Source organism: Oncorhynchus gorbuscha, linkage group LG05, assembly GCF_021184085.1.
Source record: "Oncorhynchus gorbuscha isolate QuinsamMale2020 ecotype Even-year linkage group LG05, OgorEven_v1.0, whole genome shotgun sequence".
NCBI lineage: Eukaryota > Metazoa > Chordata > Actinopteri > Salmoniformes > Salmonidae > Oncorhynchus > Oncorhynchus gorbuscha.
This window is the reverse complement of record NC_060177.1, coordinates 56,787,562-56,802,003: the sequence shown is the minus strand read 5'-3', so window position 1 is coordinate 56,802,003 and position 14,442 is coordinate 56,787,562.

Below are 14,442 nucleotides of genomic sequence, written 5' to 3'. Positions count from 1 at the left end.
TAGAGGTGTCATAACCCCCACACCAGTTCCCTCCTCTCCTCTTCTGTGGGTGAGAGGAGGTCTGGTTACTGTTCCTCATAGCCAAACTGATCCGACCCATTCTGATCCTCACATGACAGTCATGACAGTGGCCAGACGGAAGCCACTCCTCAAACATCTTTGGAAAGACCTGAAAATAGCTGTGCAGCAACATCTCCCCATCCAACCTGACAGAGTTTGAGAGGATATGCAAAGATGAATGGGAGAAAGTCCTCAAATACTGTAGTGCCAGGCTTGTAGCGTCATACCTCAGAAGACTCGAGGCTGTAATCAGGTGCTTCAACAAAGTACTGAGGAAAGGGTCTGAATACTTATGTAAATGTGATATTTAAGTTTTACAGATTTTGCAAACATGGTTTTTGATTTGTCATTATAGGGTATTTTTTGTAGGTTGATTAGGGGAAAAAACGATTTAATGCATTTTTTAAATAAAATGTGGTAAAAGTCAATGGGACTGAATACATTCCGAATGCACTGTATATACACACTGAACAAAAATGTGCAAAAATGTCAAAGATTTTACTAAGTTACAGTTCATATAAGGAAATCAGTCAATTGAAATCAATTCAATCGGCCCTAATCTATGGATTTCACATGACTAGGAATACAGACAGGCATCCGTTGGTCTCAGATACCTTAAATAAAAGTGTAGGGGTTTGGATCAGAACCAGTCAGTATCTGGTGTGACCACTATTTGCCTCTTGCAGCACAACCCATCTCCTTCACATACAGGCAAATCTGACTATGACTCAATTTTGTTGCTCCAAGCCTATAGACAAAAACTAAAAGAGGAAACGCCCAGTTCTGTTCAACGCTGGTGTGTTTACGTACATATTCAATCAATCCCTATCCCAGTCTGCTGTTCCCACATGCTTCAAGAGGGCCACCATTGTTCCTGTTCCCAAGAATGACTATCGCCCCGTAGCACTCACTTCCGTCATCATGAAGTGCTTTGAGAGACTAGTCAAGGATCATATCACCTCCACCCTACCTGACACACTAAATCCACTCCAATTTGCTTACTGCCCCAATAGGTCCGCAGACGACGCAATCGCAATCACACTGCACTAACCTATCTGGACAAGAGGAATACCTATGTAAGAATGCTGGTCATCGATTACAGCTCAGAATTTAACACCATAGTACTCTCCAAACTCATCATTAAGCTCGAGAACCTGGGTCTCGACCCCGCCCTATGAAACTGGGTCCTGGACTTTCTGACGGGCCGCCCCCAGGTGGTGAGTGTAGGAAACAACATCTCCACCTCGCTGAGCCTCAACACTGGGGCCCCACAAGGGTGCATTCTCAGCCCTCTCCTGTACTCCCTGTTCACCCATGACTGCGTGGCTATGCACGCCTCCAACTCAATCATCAAGTTTGCAGACGACACTACAGTGGTAGGCTTAATTACCAACAACAACGAGACGGCCTACAGGGAGGAGGTGAGGGCCCTCGGAGTATGGTGTCAGGAGAATAACCTCACACTCAAAGTCAACGAAACAAAGGAGATGATTGTGGACTTCAGGAAACAGCAGAGGGAGCAACTCCCTATCCACATAGATGGGATAGTGGTGGAGAAGGTGGAACGTTTTAAGTTCCTCGGCGTACACATCACGGACAAACTGAAATGGTCCACCCACACAGACAGCGTGGTGAAGAAGGTACACAAGCGCCTCTTCAATCTCAGGAGGCTGAAGAAATTAGGCTTGTCACCGAAAACACTCACAAACTTTTACAGATGCACAATCGAGAGCATCCTGTCGGGCTGCATCATTGCCTGATACGGCAACTGCTCCACCCACAACCGTAAGGCTCTCAGGAGCATCACGGGGGGCAAACTACCTGCCCTCCAGGACACCTACACCACCCGATGTCACAGGAAGGCCAAAAAGATCATCAAGGACAACAACCACCCGAACCACTGTCTGTTCACCCCACTGTCATCCAGAAGGCGAGGTCAGTACAGGTGCATCAAAGCTGGGACCGAGAGACTGAAAAACAGCTTCTATCTCAAGGCCATCAGACCGTTAAACAGCCATCACTAACATTGAGTGGCTGCTGCCAACATACTGACTCAAATCTCTGGCTACTTTAATAATTAAACATTTGATGTAATAAATGTATCACTAGTCACTTTAAACAGTGCCACTTTATATAATGTTTACATGCCCTACATTACTCATCTCATATGTATATACTGTACTCTATACTATCTACTGCATCTTGCCTATGCCACACGGCCATCACTCATCCATATATTTCTATGTACATATTTTTAATCATTCCTTTACACTTGTTTGTATAAGGTAGTTGTTGTGAAATTGTTAGGTTACTTGTTAGATATTACTGCACGGTCAGAACTAGAAGCACAAGCATTTCGCTACACTCGCATTAACATCTGCTAACCATGTGTACGTGACTAATAACATTTGATTTAATTTGATTTGATCAGGCTGTTGATTGTAGCCTACACAATGTTGCATCACTCCTCTTCAATGGCTGTGCGAAATTGATGGATATTGGAGGCAACTGGAACACACTGTCGTACATGTCGATCCAGAGCATCCCAAACATGCTCAATTGGTGTCTGGTGAGTATGCAGGCCATGGAGGAATTGGGACATTTTCAGCTTCCAGGAATTGCGACATGGGGCCGTGCATAATCATGCTGAAACATGAGCTGATGGCAGATGAATGGCACGACAATAGGCCTCATGATCTCGTCACAGTATCTCTGCATTCAAATTGCCATCGATAAAGTACAATTGTGTTCGTTGGCCGTAGCTTATGCCTGTCCATACCATAACCCCACCGCCAGCATGGCACACTCTGTTCACAACATTAACATCAGCATCCTGCTCACCCACACAATGCCATACACGTGGTCTGTGGTTTTGAGGCCGGGTGGATGGACTGCCAGATTCTCTAAAATGACGTTAGGAGGCGGCTTATGATAGAGAAACTAACATTCCATTTTCTGGCAACAGCTCTGGTGTACATTCCTGCAGTCAGCACGCCAATTGCACACTCCCTCAACCAGCAACATCTGTGGCATTGTGTTGTGTTTGTGGCGTTTTTCCTATTTTGTTGCATTACATCCTGTAATTTAAATAGATTTCTATTTGGATTTCAGGTAATTGACAAAATAGTCCAAATTGGTGAAGTGAAATTTAAAAAATGACTTGCACAGTGGACTGATCTTGCACATGTTAAGTATGAAGACTGAGCTAATACTGACACAGGAGAGCTTCAAGTACACATATCAATATTGTTGAAGCTGGGTAACAAGGACTACCACCATATAATCACTCTCGGAGTGTGTCTCGTGGAATGTGCAAAAAACACATTTCCAAATTCACACTTGTATTAATACACAATTGTACATGAAATAGGACACATATAAGCATCCACCAAATTTAATTAAATGAAGAGTGATCTTGACACTAGACTTACAAATCAACAGTGGACACAACTGCATGCTACTATCTCTTCTTTCTGTTAGTAGAGGTGGTGATGGAAGAAATGGCAGCAGTTTTGCGGGCGCCCAACCCGTGAGTAAGACCTTTAAACAGGTCAACATACACAAGGCTGCAGGGCCAGACGGATTACCAGGACGTGTGCTCCGGACGTGTGCTCCGGGCATGTGCTGACTAACTGGCAGGTGTCTTCACTGACATTTTCAACATGTCCCTGATTAAGTCTGTAATACCAACATGTTTCAAGCAGACCACCATAGTCCCTATGCCCAAGAACACAAAGGCAACCTGCCTAAATGACTACAGACTCATAGCACTCACGTCCATAGCCATGAAGTGCTTTGAAAGGCTGGTAATGGCTCACATCAACACCATTATCCCAGAAACCCTAGACCCACTCCAATTTGCATACCGCCCAAACAGATCCACAGATGATGCAATCTCCATTGCACTCCACACTGCCCATTCCCACCTGGACAAAAGGAACACCTATGTGAGAATGCTATTAATTGAGTACAGCTCAGCGTTCAACACCATAGTACCCTCAAAGCTCATCACTAAGCTAAGGAACCTGAGACAAAACACCTCCCTCTGCAACTGGATCCTGGACTTCCTGACGGGTTGTGAGGGTAGGTAGCAACACATCTGCCACGCTGATCCTCAACACTGGAGCTCCCCAAGGGTGCGTACTTAGTCCCCTCCTGTACTCTCTGTTCACCCACGACTGCATGGCCAGGCAACACTCCAATACCATCATTAAGTTTGCAGACGGCACAACAGTGGTAGGCCTGATCACCGACAATGACAAGACAGCCTATAGGGAGGAGGTCAGAGACCTGGCCGGGTGGTGCCAGAATAACAACCTATCCCTTAACGTAACCAAGACTAAGGAGATGATTGTGGACTACAGGAAAAGGAGCACCGAGCACGCCCCCATTCTCATTAATGGGGCTGTAGTGGAGCAGGTTGAGAGCTTCATGTTCCTTGGTGTCAACATCAACAACAAACTAGATTGGTCTAAACACACCAAGACAGTCATGAAGAGGGCATGACAAAGCCTATTCCCCCTCAGGCAACTAAAAACATTTGGCATGGGTCCTGAGATCCTCAAAAGGTTCTACAGCTGCAACATCGAGAGCATTCTGACCGGTTGCATCACTGCCTGGTACCGCAAGGCACTTCAGAGGATAGTGCGTACGGCCCAGTACATCACTGGGGCAAAGCTGCCTGCCGTCCAGGATCTCTACACCAGGCGGTGTCAGAGGAAGGCCCTAAAAATGGGCAAAGACCACAGCCACCCTAGTCATAGACTGTTCTCTCTACTACCGCATGGCAAGCGGTACCAGAGTGCCAAGTCGAGAACAAAAAGGCTTCTGAACAGTTTTTAGCCCCAAGCCATAAGACTCCTGAACAGGTAACCAAATGGTTACCCAGACTATTTACATTCATGTACATACTACCTCAATTGGCCCGACCAACCAGTGCTCCCGCACATTGGCTAACCGGGCTATCTGCATTGTGTCCACCACCCACCAACTCCTCTTTTACGCTACTGCTACTCTCTGTTCATCATATATACATAGTCACTTTAACCATACCTACATGTACATACTACCTCAATAAGCCTGACTAACCGGTGTCTATATATAGCCTTGCTACTGTTATTTCAAATGTCTTTTTACTGTTGTTTTATTTCTTTACTTAGCTACACACACGCATACACACACAAATACGTTTTTTTCGCACTATTGTTTAGAGCCTGTAAGTAAGCATTTCACCTTTTGTATTCGGCGCACGTGACAAATAAACTTTATTTGATTTGGTGGGTGGTGGATAATCAAAACCAGGCTCCCACCAGCATGTAAAGGTTTCCTTCTCACGGGGGAGAGATCCCTAGGCGCACACACAGGTCACAGACTAACATTAGCCTAGAGACTGAAGAGAAAGCAGGCATCCCACTCCCTCATTTTTTTATGTTTCAATGGAAGTCAATGAACTAAGAAGACCAGACCTAGCTGCTTAAGTTTTTCCAATAGTAAACAGCCTGAGTGAACTATCTTCATTTATCCACCATCTTTGATTAGCCCATGACAATCTACCTGTACCTGGACATAACATGCTGTGGAACATTACAAATGTATGAAAACATATAAACACACCATAATTATACAACAATGGCAACTTAGATTAATACAATGCAATCCCATTGAAGATGTGGAATTCATGAGACATAACAAGTTATATTTAATAATAATAATAATTACACAAATGATGGTCTTGACCATAGTGGAGTTTGGAGTGTGACTGTTTGAGGTTGTGGACAGGTGTCTTTTATACTGATAACAAGTTCAAACAGGTGACATTAATACAGGAAACGAGTGGAGGACAGAGTTACAGGTCTGTGAGGGCCAGAAATCTTGCTTGTTTGTAGGTGACCAAATACTTATTTTCCACCATAATTTGCAAATAAATTAATAAAAAATCCTACAATGTGATTTTCTGGATTTTTCTTCCTCATTTTGTCTGTCATAGTTGAAGTGTACCTATGATGACAATTACAGGCCTCTCTCATCTTTTTAAATGGGAGAACTTGCACAATTGGTGGCTGACTAAATACTTTTTTGCCCCACTGTATATCAAATGAATTAGAGATTAGCATGAACAAAATACCATTAACCATAAATCTAAGAAATCCCCCAGGCTTGACATACATACTATGCTTCTCAGTATGTAATCTTATGTGTGTGAGTAAATGTGGCAGTATATTGGACACAAACTTTGCAACCATATTCTGCAGGGCTATATTTCCCCTTTATGTGATCTGAGGAGTTTCACTACTATAGTACAAGAGAGTGCAAAGTCAAATTAAATAAGAGTTTTAGGGACCATTGAGTATAGTCATGGGGGGCTAATATCAGTATTGATAAGGAGGAGGGAGCCTACTCTGTAGAATTGGAACGATTTGACAGATTATTAATAACAGCTTAATTAATTTACTGAAACATATTTAGTGTTTAGCACTTTTACCCAGAATCTCTCCCGGACAGAAACAACTGAAAAACCAAAAACCAATGACCCAAAACAGTTGATAGAAGAGAGATGTGGCTAACAATGTGATCGCTGCACTCGTAACCACTGTCACCACAAACAATCACTATGAACTGTGGGTCATCGGAAATACGAAAAATGTTAATACAGGGCAGACAAACACAGTTCATTTACAAGGTTATTGGTTGGTTGCTCAGGGCAACACTGAGGTGGGTTGTGGTGAGCTGGGAGTGTGACCTCATGGAAAGGTACGGAATTTGCTCTTGGAGTTCAATAGAAAATATAGTTTGGAGAAAACAGGGAGAAGGGAAGAGCTGCCGGAAAACGTGTGGTGAGACAGCATTTGCCCCAGTACCTTTCAATCTGGTGTGCATTCAAAGAAGCAGCACCGACCAGGCCAGTACCTTCTCAGCGCCCCTACCGGAAGTAGTTTTTATTTTGAGGGGGATGAACAAAACAATTTAAGTAACAGGGATCGGGGGGTTGTGGAGGCCAGGTCATCTGATACAGCACTCCATCACTCTCCTTCTTGGTAAAATAGCCCTTACACAGCCTTGAGGTGTGTTGGGCCATTACTTACTGACTTTATTGTCCCCCATGGGGAAATTTTGTTGCAGTGTCGTTTAATGTGGCGTTTAAATACAAAACAAAATTGACAATACAACTTTCATAACAGTTACATACCAATACATTAAAAACATTTTTTTTGAAGACTAGCCTGCTGGCCTTACTGAGTCGATAGGAACATTCGCCCGAGCTATTTAGTAGGGACGCACCTGCCACAAATGATTGTCTAGTTCTGTTTTTCCTGCTGAGGGGTGTCCTATACCTGCGCCCAGAGGGGAGTAGTTCAAAGTCTGGGTAGAGGGGGTGGCTTGGGTGTAAAATGATTGTCCCACTAAGCCCAAACCAGATGGGATGGCGTATCGCTGCAGAATGCTGTGGTAGCCATGCTTGTTAAGTGTGCATTGAATGCTAAATAAATCACAGACAGTATCACCAGCAAAGCACCCCCACACCATAACACTTCCTCCTCCATGCTTTATGGTGGGAAATACGCATGCGGAGATCATCCATTCACCCACAACGCGTCTCACAAAGACACAGCAGTTGAAACCAAAAATCTCCAATTTGGACCCCAGACCAAAGGACAAATGTCCACCAGTCTAATGTCCTTTGCTCATATTTCCTGGCCCAAGCAAGTCTATTTTTCTTATTTGTGTCCTTTAGTAGTGGTTTCTTTGCAGCAATTCGACCATGAAGGCCTGATTCACTCAGACTCCTCTGAACAGTTGATGTTGAGAAGTGTCTGTTACTTGAACTCTGTGAAGCATTTATTTGGGCTGCTATTTCTGAGGCTGGTGCAACTCTCAAAACATTATCCCTGAGAATTACTGTGTACGTGCATGTAGGCATACTTCAAAGCCTAAATTCCTGTCAGAAATGCTCTAGAGAGGAGCAAAATGTTTTCTGTAGGCAAACGTGCCTACCCAGTGAACAAAATTGGTAGGCCTTTTTTAAATGTTTTATGTAAATTTATGAATACATTTTTTATTCCAAGTGCAAATTACAAATATCAAGCATAATTATACAAATTATCAGCAATCAACATCTTACATTACTACATCAAACACATCTAACGCGAAACAAAACAGACAGGTAAAAACAAGAAGAGAGTTGAAATACACACAAAAAAGAAAAATAAAGTGCAATTTTAAATCTCTTAATAATAATTAAAGAGGATGTCATTATTTTTGTTATTAATCGGGGATAATGTCTTAAATTAAATCAGAAATAGCCATTTCCTGTTTCAGAATGACAATACACAAAGACAATACACAAAGACAATACACAAAGAAAGGGTCCATAAAGGGTCCATACAGAAATGTTTTGTCGAAATCGCTGCGTAAGAACTTCACTGGCCTGCACAGAACCCTAACCTCAACCCCATTGAACCCCTTTGGTTATGAATTGGAACGCCGACTGCGAGCCCAACATCAGTGAATGACCTCACTAATGCTCTTGTGGCAGAATGGAAGCAAGTTCCCGCAGCAATGTTCCAACATCTAGTGGGAAAGCTTCCCAGAAGAGTGGAGGCTGTTATCGCAGCAAAGGGGGGATCAACTTCATATTAATGCACATGATTTCAGAATGAGATGTTCAACAAGCAGGTGTCCACATATTTTTGGTCAGGTAGTATAGCTTCTGAAAACTCTGATTCCAGCAGAGGGAGTCCTTTACTCACCTCAAGCCAGGTTGCAGAGAATTTTTATTGAACTTTTATTTAACCAGGCAAGTCAGCTAAGAACAAATTCTTATTTTCAATGATGGCCTAGTAACAGTGGGTTAACTGCCTTGTTCAGGGGCAGAATAACAGATTTTTACCTTGTCAGCTCAGGGATTCAATATTGCAACGTTTCAGTTACTCGTCCAACGTTCTAACCACTAAGCTGCCGCCCCAGAATGATACATAAGGGAATGTAGTTTTTTTTTCACCCCAAATGTCATCTAAATCCAATAACATGGTGGATTTTAGGGGGGTTCACGTTGAATTGACGTTACTTAACATCTCAAACAAATGTAAATCAAAACTAGATGAACTGATGTCTCAACCAAATGTAAATCAAAGTTGAACTTATGTCTGTGCCAAGGAGGTATGCTAGCTGTGATGCTTATGCTACAGTATGTTCATTTGATTTTCACTAATGTTCAGTGTCCACTCCCTGTTACTAACATGGGATATAAAGCCCCTCACCATACTGTTGTTGTTATATTGTTAGACTATTTAATTTTTCTTTTATGCAACGTAAGTAATCTGATTACTCAAAAATATATCTAAACTTCTATTTGTAGCATGTTACTTTGTAGGAACAGATATATTCCTCTATGTGGTATATTATATATTCCTCTATGTGGTTCCATTCTTCTATTGTGCAGCTGCCAAGATGCAGAAGCTTATGGGCTGAGTTCTAGCAGGTTCACCAACGGTGTCTTCATCAAGTTTCTGAAGGAACGTCTTCTGGAGGATGAGAAGATCACTGTGTTGCTGGACAAAGTGGCTGAGGGTATGGAGTAATGGACCAATTATGTATTGGTAAAATAATCATCATTTTGCAAATGTCACTATTTGTGGTCATGGAGTATACAAGTCTATTAATAATAAAGTACACAGTGCAGTACCATGCAAAGTAAGTAAAAGCGATACAAAAACTATATATATACTTTCCTACCCTGTATACAGTACCTCCATGAATTGATTATCATGGCAATAATACCTTGCCTGACAAATCACTTCTGTGAGAGCCTGAGATAATGTTATTGTGGTGTTGTTTGTTTTATCCAGACATGGGCCAGTTCGACGCCACTAAGGGGAAGCAGGCTCTGGAGATCCGCAGCAGCCTATCAGAGCTCAGGGCTCTTGACTGACACTATTGTGCCTGATGACAGCTCTGACATGGACCTGGCTCACAACAGTCAGTGGGCCAAGGCTCACAGTCAGTGGGGATTTCAGCATTTAAATCATGGAGGGGAAAACCATTTTTTGGGGGTGGGGGATGGATGCCAGCAAAGCCACTACACAAAATAGCACAACACAACACAATACTAAACAATACATTAATGGTGCACACAAACTGTTAGGGCCTACATCCCAACAGCAGTCCCAACACTTTACCACTACACCTGGCTATCAGCAGAGCCTTGTCTGGCAGCAAAACAGTTAATTCAGCTTAATTTACTGGATTTTCAGAAAACATGGCTGATATGGCTGATTTGCTTAAACAAATGTGGTTTCTACTGACAATTGAGATGTACAAACTGTGGCATAAGGGGAAGACAAGCGGATAAAGGGCAATCCATATTTTCAATTAAGACATTAATGAGCGAGCTAGGACGAACGTAGTTAATATAACTATTTGTTGAGCACTTTTGAAATGGACAGCGACAGAATTCATAACATGGGCCATTCTTACACTAAGTCAGAACCATAGGATAAATAAAGGTGGCATATAAGCAGACAATGAAATCTCTTACAATATTGTCACGTTCTGACCTTTATTTCCTTTGTTTTGTCATTATTTAGTATGGTCAGGGCATGAGTTGGGGTGGGCAGTCTATGTTTGTTTTTCTATGATTTGGGGATTTCAATATTTTGGCCTAGTATGGTTCTCAAATAGAGGCAGGTGTCATTAGTTGTCTCTGATTGAGAATCATACTTAGGTAGCCTGGGTTTCACTATGTGTTTGTGGGTGTTTGTTTCCGTGTCTGTGTTTTTCACCACACTGTACTATTTTGGGTTTCGTTCATTCCACGTTTATTGTTTTTGTATTCAGTTGTTCATGTGTACTATTTCGTATTAAAAGAACCATGGACACTTACCTCGCCGTATATTGGTCCTCCGATCCTTTTTGCCTCTCCTCTTCAGAAGAAGAGGAGGAAATCCCTCACAAATATTCAATGATTACATTTCTCTAAAACAGGTTATAGGCTACATGTGCACCACCAAGTCAGAACTGTAGGCAAATTAAGAGGGGAAAATAGACCAAATTATTATGGTGAAGCACATGGGCTACTAACATCTTACTACACAACATAGACTTAGTATTACTTTCTTAGCTACAATATACATATTTCCCTGGCATATTACATCATTTATGCAGCAGTATACAATACATTTTTGGACTCACCTTGTTGTACTGTGCTCACTTGAACAGGAAGGTTGTGCGGCGGTCCCCCGTGGGCAAATTTTGTCATCAAACATTCTCTGGATTTATGGTGCTTTTTTAATGGTGTTTTTTCCTGAGTTCCTAGTTGTCTTGAACTCACTGAAGTCAGATTTCCCAGTTCCGAGTTTGCCAGTAGATTGTCGACTTGATTCATGAGGATGACTGCTAGCTAAGATTTTGAAAGTATAATGTTGACATGATCAGTACAATCAAAGCCACTGTAGATATAACGTAGTTTGACGTCATTTTAGCCTTGAGCCTTCTTGGATGGGCATTTCTAATGTAACTCTATGGCGGCACCCAATGAGCATGAATGTTTTAGCTCTACCCTTAGATTTGGCGGAGACGTAGTGTCCCCATGAGCGGCAGAAAGCTGAGCCAATCACGGCGCAACTAGAGAACATTACCAACCCCTACGCTTTGTATTTTCCACTGGCAGCCCCACCACTACAGAAAGCACTGAGCTAGGCTGAAGCACCTGCATTTTGGAGCTGTCTTACTCAGAAAGCAAAAAAGAGACCATAACTGTGTTCGAATACCCATACTAACATACTGTATACTACATACTTAATGAGTATATACTACATACTATTAGTTCATTTTAGTATACTGTAGACTAACAGTTTTATTGTACTAGCGCTTCGCCTATCTACCGGAAGTTGATGCTGTTGCTATGCAACCTCTTGATAGCTTGTTAGCGGTACATACTGCTGTAATGCTATGTGGTACATAAGGATAGCGTAGTTAACAAATTGGCAGCCAACATAATGTGCAACATTACTTATTTGAAAAGTTATTACTTTATTAATTAAATTGCTCTACATTTTCATAACATTTGTCATAATTAGATAAAGCAATGAGTTTGTATCCACTCTCGTTGGACTTCGGCTGTATGTTTTCCCCCATTTTCTTCAAATATGAAAACGTTCTGAACCCACGCCAATTTTCTGAACAACTGCCCTAAAAGTACGGAAATGGTGCTCACTGCTTGTGTACTTCGTATTTTGGCAAATTTTATACGATATCTGGGAACCTTTGGCACACTAACCATATCCATACTATGACCAATAAGCATACTCCATACCCAATTTAAATCACAAATAGTATAGTTAGTGTGGTTAGTATGAGTGTTCGAACACAGCTCATGTTTGAATGCAGCTTTATGAACTCAATTATTTTATTTTTTACATTGTATCCAAACTGATATGTGACGCATATTAATGGCAAAATAACATGTAAAACAGCCCCCCCCCCACCCCCTTCAAAACAGGTTGGGCTCAATGTACTTATGGAGGATGTAACGTTGTGTTTTTACTGCCTGAGATAATGTTTCTGGAAGTTGAGTGTGGGGCTCAGCTCAAGCTGGGCTTCGCTGCAGAGTTCTCCGACGTTTTGGTCATCTACACCCACATCATGAAGAAACCAGAGGAAACTATGTCCTTCTGCCAGGCCCACCCACCAACTTCTCCCTGGTGAGATGCTACAGTCTTTCACCCAGTTCAATTATGCAAACTTGTTCCTTCCCCAAGCTCCTGTCACCAATTTCTCACTTTTTCTTTCCTATCCCCTACCCCTTCAAGTGTTCACAAATCTGAAAAGGTGTAACTAATCCAATAGCCTAATCCAATCCATCCATCGAAGCGTTTCAGATCCGTGAACACCAAAGGGATAGGAGGATAGGGAAAGGAATTTAAATGCAATATGCCACTGATGCCATAATGTTTCTTCCCAGCTCTGTTCAATACCAATGAGAGCATTTTAATTTCTTGGGGTTTACTGAAACAACATTAGGAGCATAGGTGGCATTGTGCAGACTGCAGATACAATATTTGACCATTATTTTTATTTTTTAATTCTTCAGGCACTGTCAAATTTTCAGGTCTTGCCATAGATTTTCAAGTAGATTTAAGTCAAAACTGTAACTTGGATACACCCTTCATGGTCTTCTTGGTAAGCAACTCCAGTGTAGATTTGGCCTTGTGTTTTAGGTTATTGTCCTGCCGAAATGTGAATTAGTTTCCCAGTGTCTGGTGGAAAACAAACTGTACCAGGTTTTCCTCTAGGATTTTGCCTGTGCTTAGCTCCATTTTGTTTCTTTTTTATACTGAAAAACTCCACAGTCCTTAACAGTTACAAGCAAACTCATAACATGATGCAGCCACCACTATGCTTGCTGATATGAAGAGTGGTACTCAGTAATATGTTGTATTGGATTTGCCCCAAACATAACACGTTGTATTCAGGACACAAAAAGTGAATTGTTTTGCCACATTACTTTAGTGTCTTGTAGCAAGCAGAATGCAAGCTATGGAATATTTATATTCTGTACAGCCTTCCTTCTTTTCACTCAGTCAACTAGGTTAGTATTGTGGACTACCTACAATGTTGTTGATCCATCCTAATTTTTCTTCTATCACAGCCATTTAAATCTGTAACTGTTTTAAAGTCACCATTGGCCTCATGGTGAAATCCCTGAGCGGTTTCCTTCATCTTTTTTTGCAACTGAGTTAGGAAGAACACCTGCGTCTTTGTAGTCACTGGGTGTATTGATACACCATTCAAAGTGTAATTAATAACTTCTCCATGCTCAAGGGATATTCAATGTCTGCTTTTTTAACCATGTGCCAATGGGTGCACTTCTTTGCGAGGCATTTGAAAACCTCTCTGGTCTTTGGTTGAATCTGTGTTTGAAATCCACTGCTCGATTGAAGGATCTTACAGATGATTGGTATGTGTGGGGTATAGTAACGAGGTAGTCATTCAAAAACTATTAAAACACTATTATTGCACAGTCATTCCGTGCCACTTATTATGGAACTTGTTAAGCAAATTTGTACTTTTACTCCTGAACTTATTTAGGCTTGCCATAACAAAGGGGTTGAATACGTTCTAATGTAACTCTATGGCGGCACCCAATGAGCATGAATGTTTTAGCTCTACCCTTAGATTTGGCGGAGACGTAGTGTCCCCATGAGCGGCAGAAAGCTGAGCCAATCACGGCGCAACTAGAGAACATTACCAACCCCTACGCTTTGTATTTTCCACTGGCAGCCCCACCACTACAGAAAGCACTGAGCTAGGCTGAAGCACCTGCATTTTGGAGCTGTCTTACTCAGAAAGCAAAAAAGAGACCATAACTGTGTTCGAATACCCATA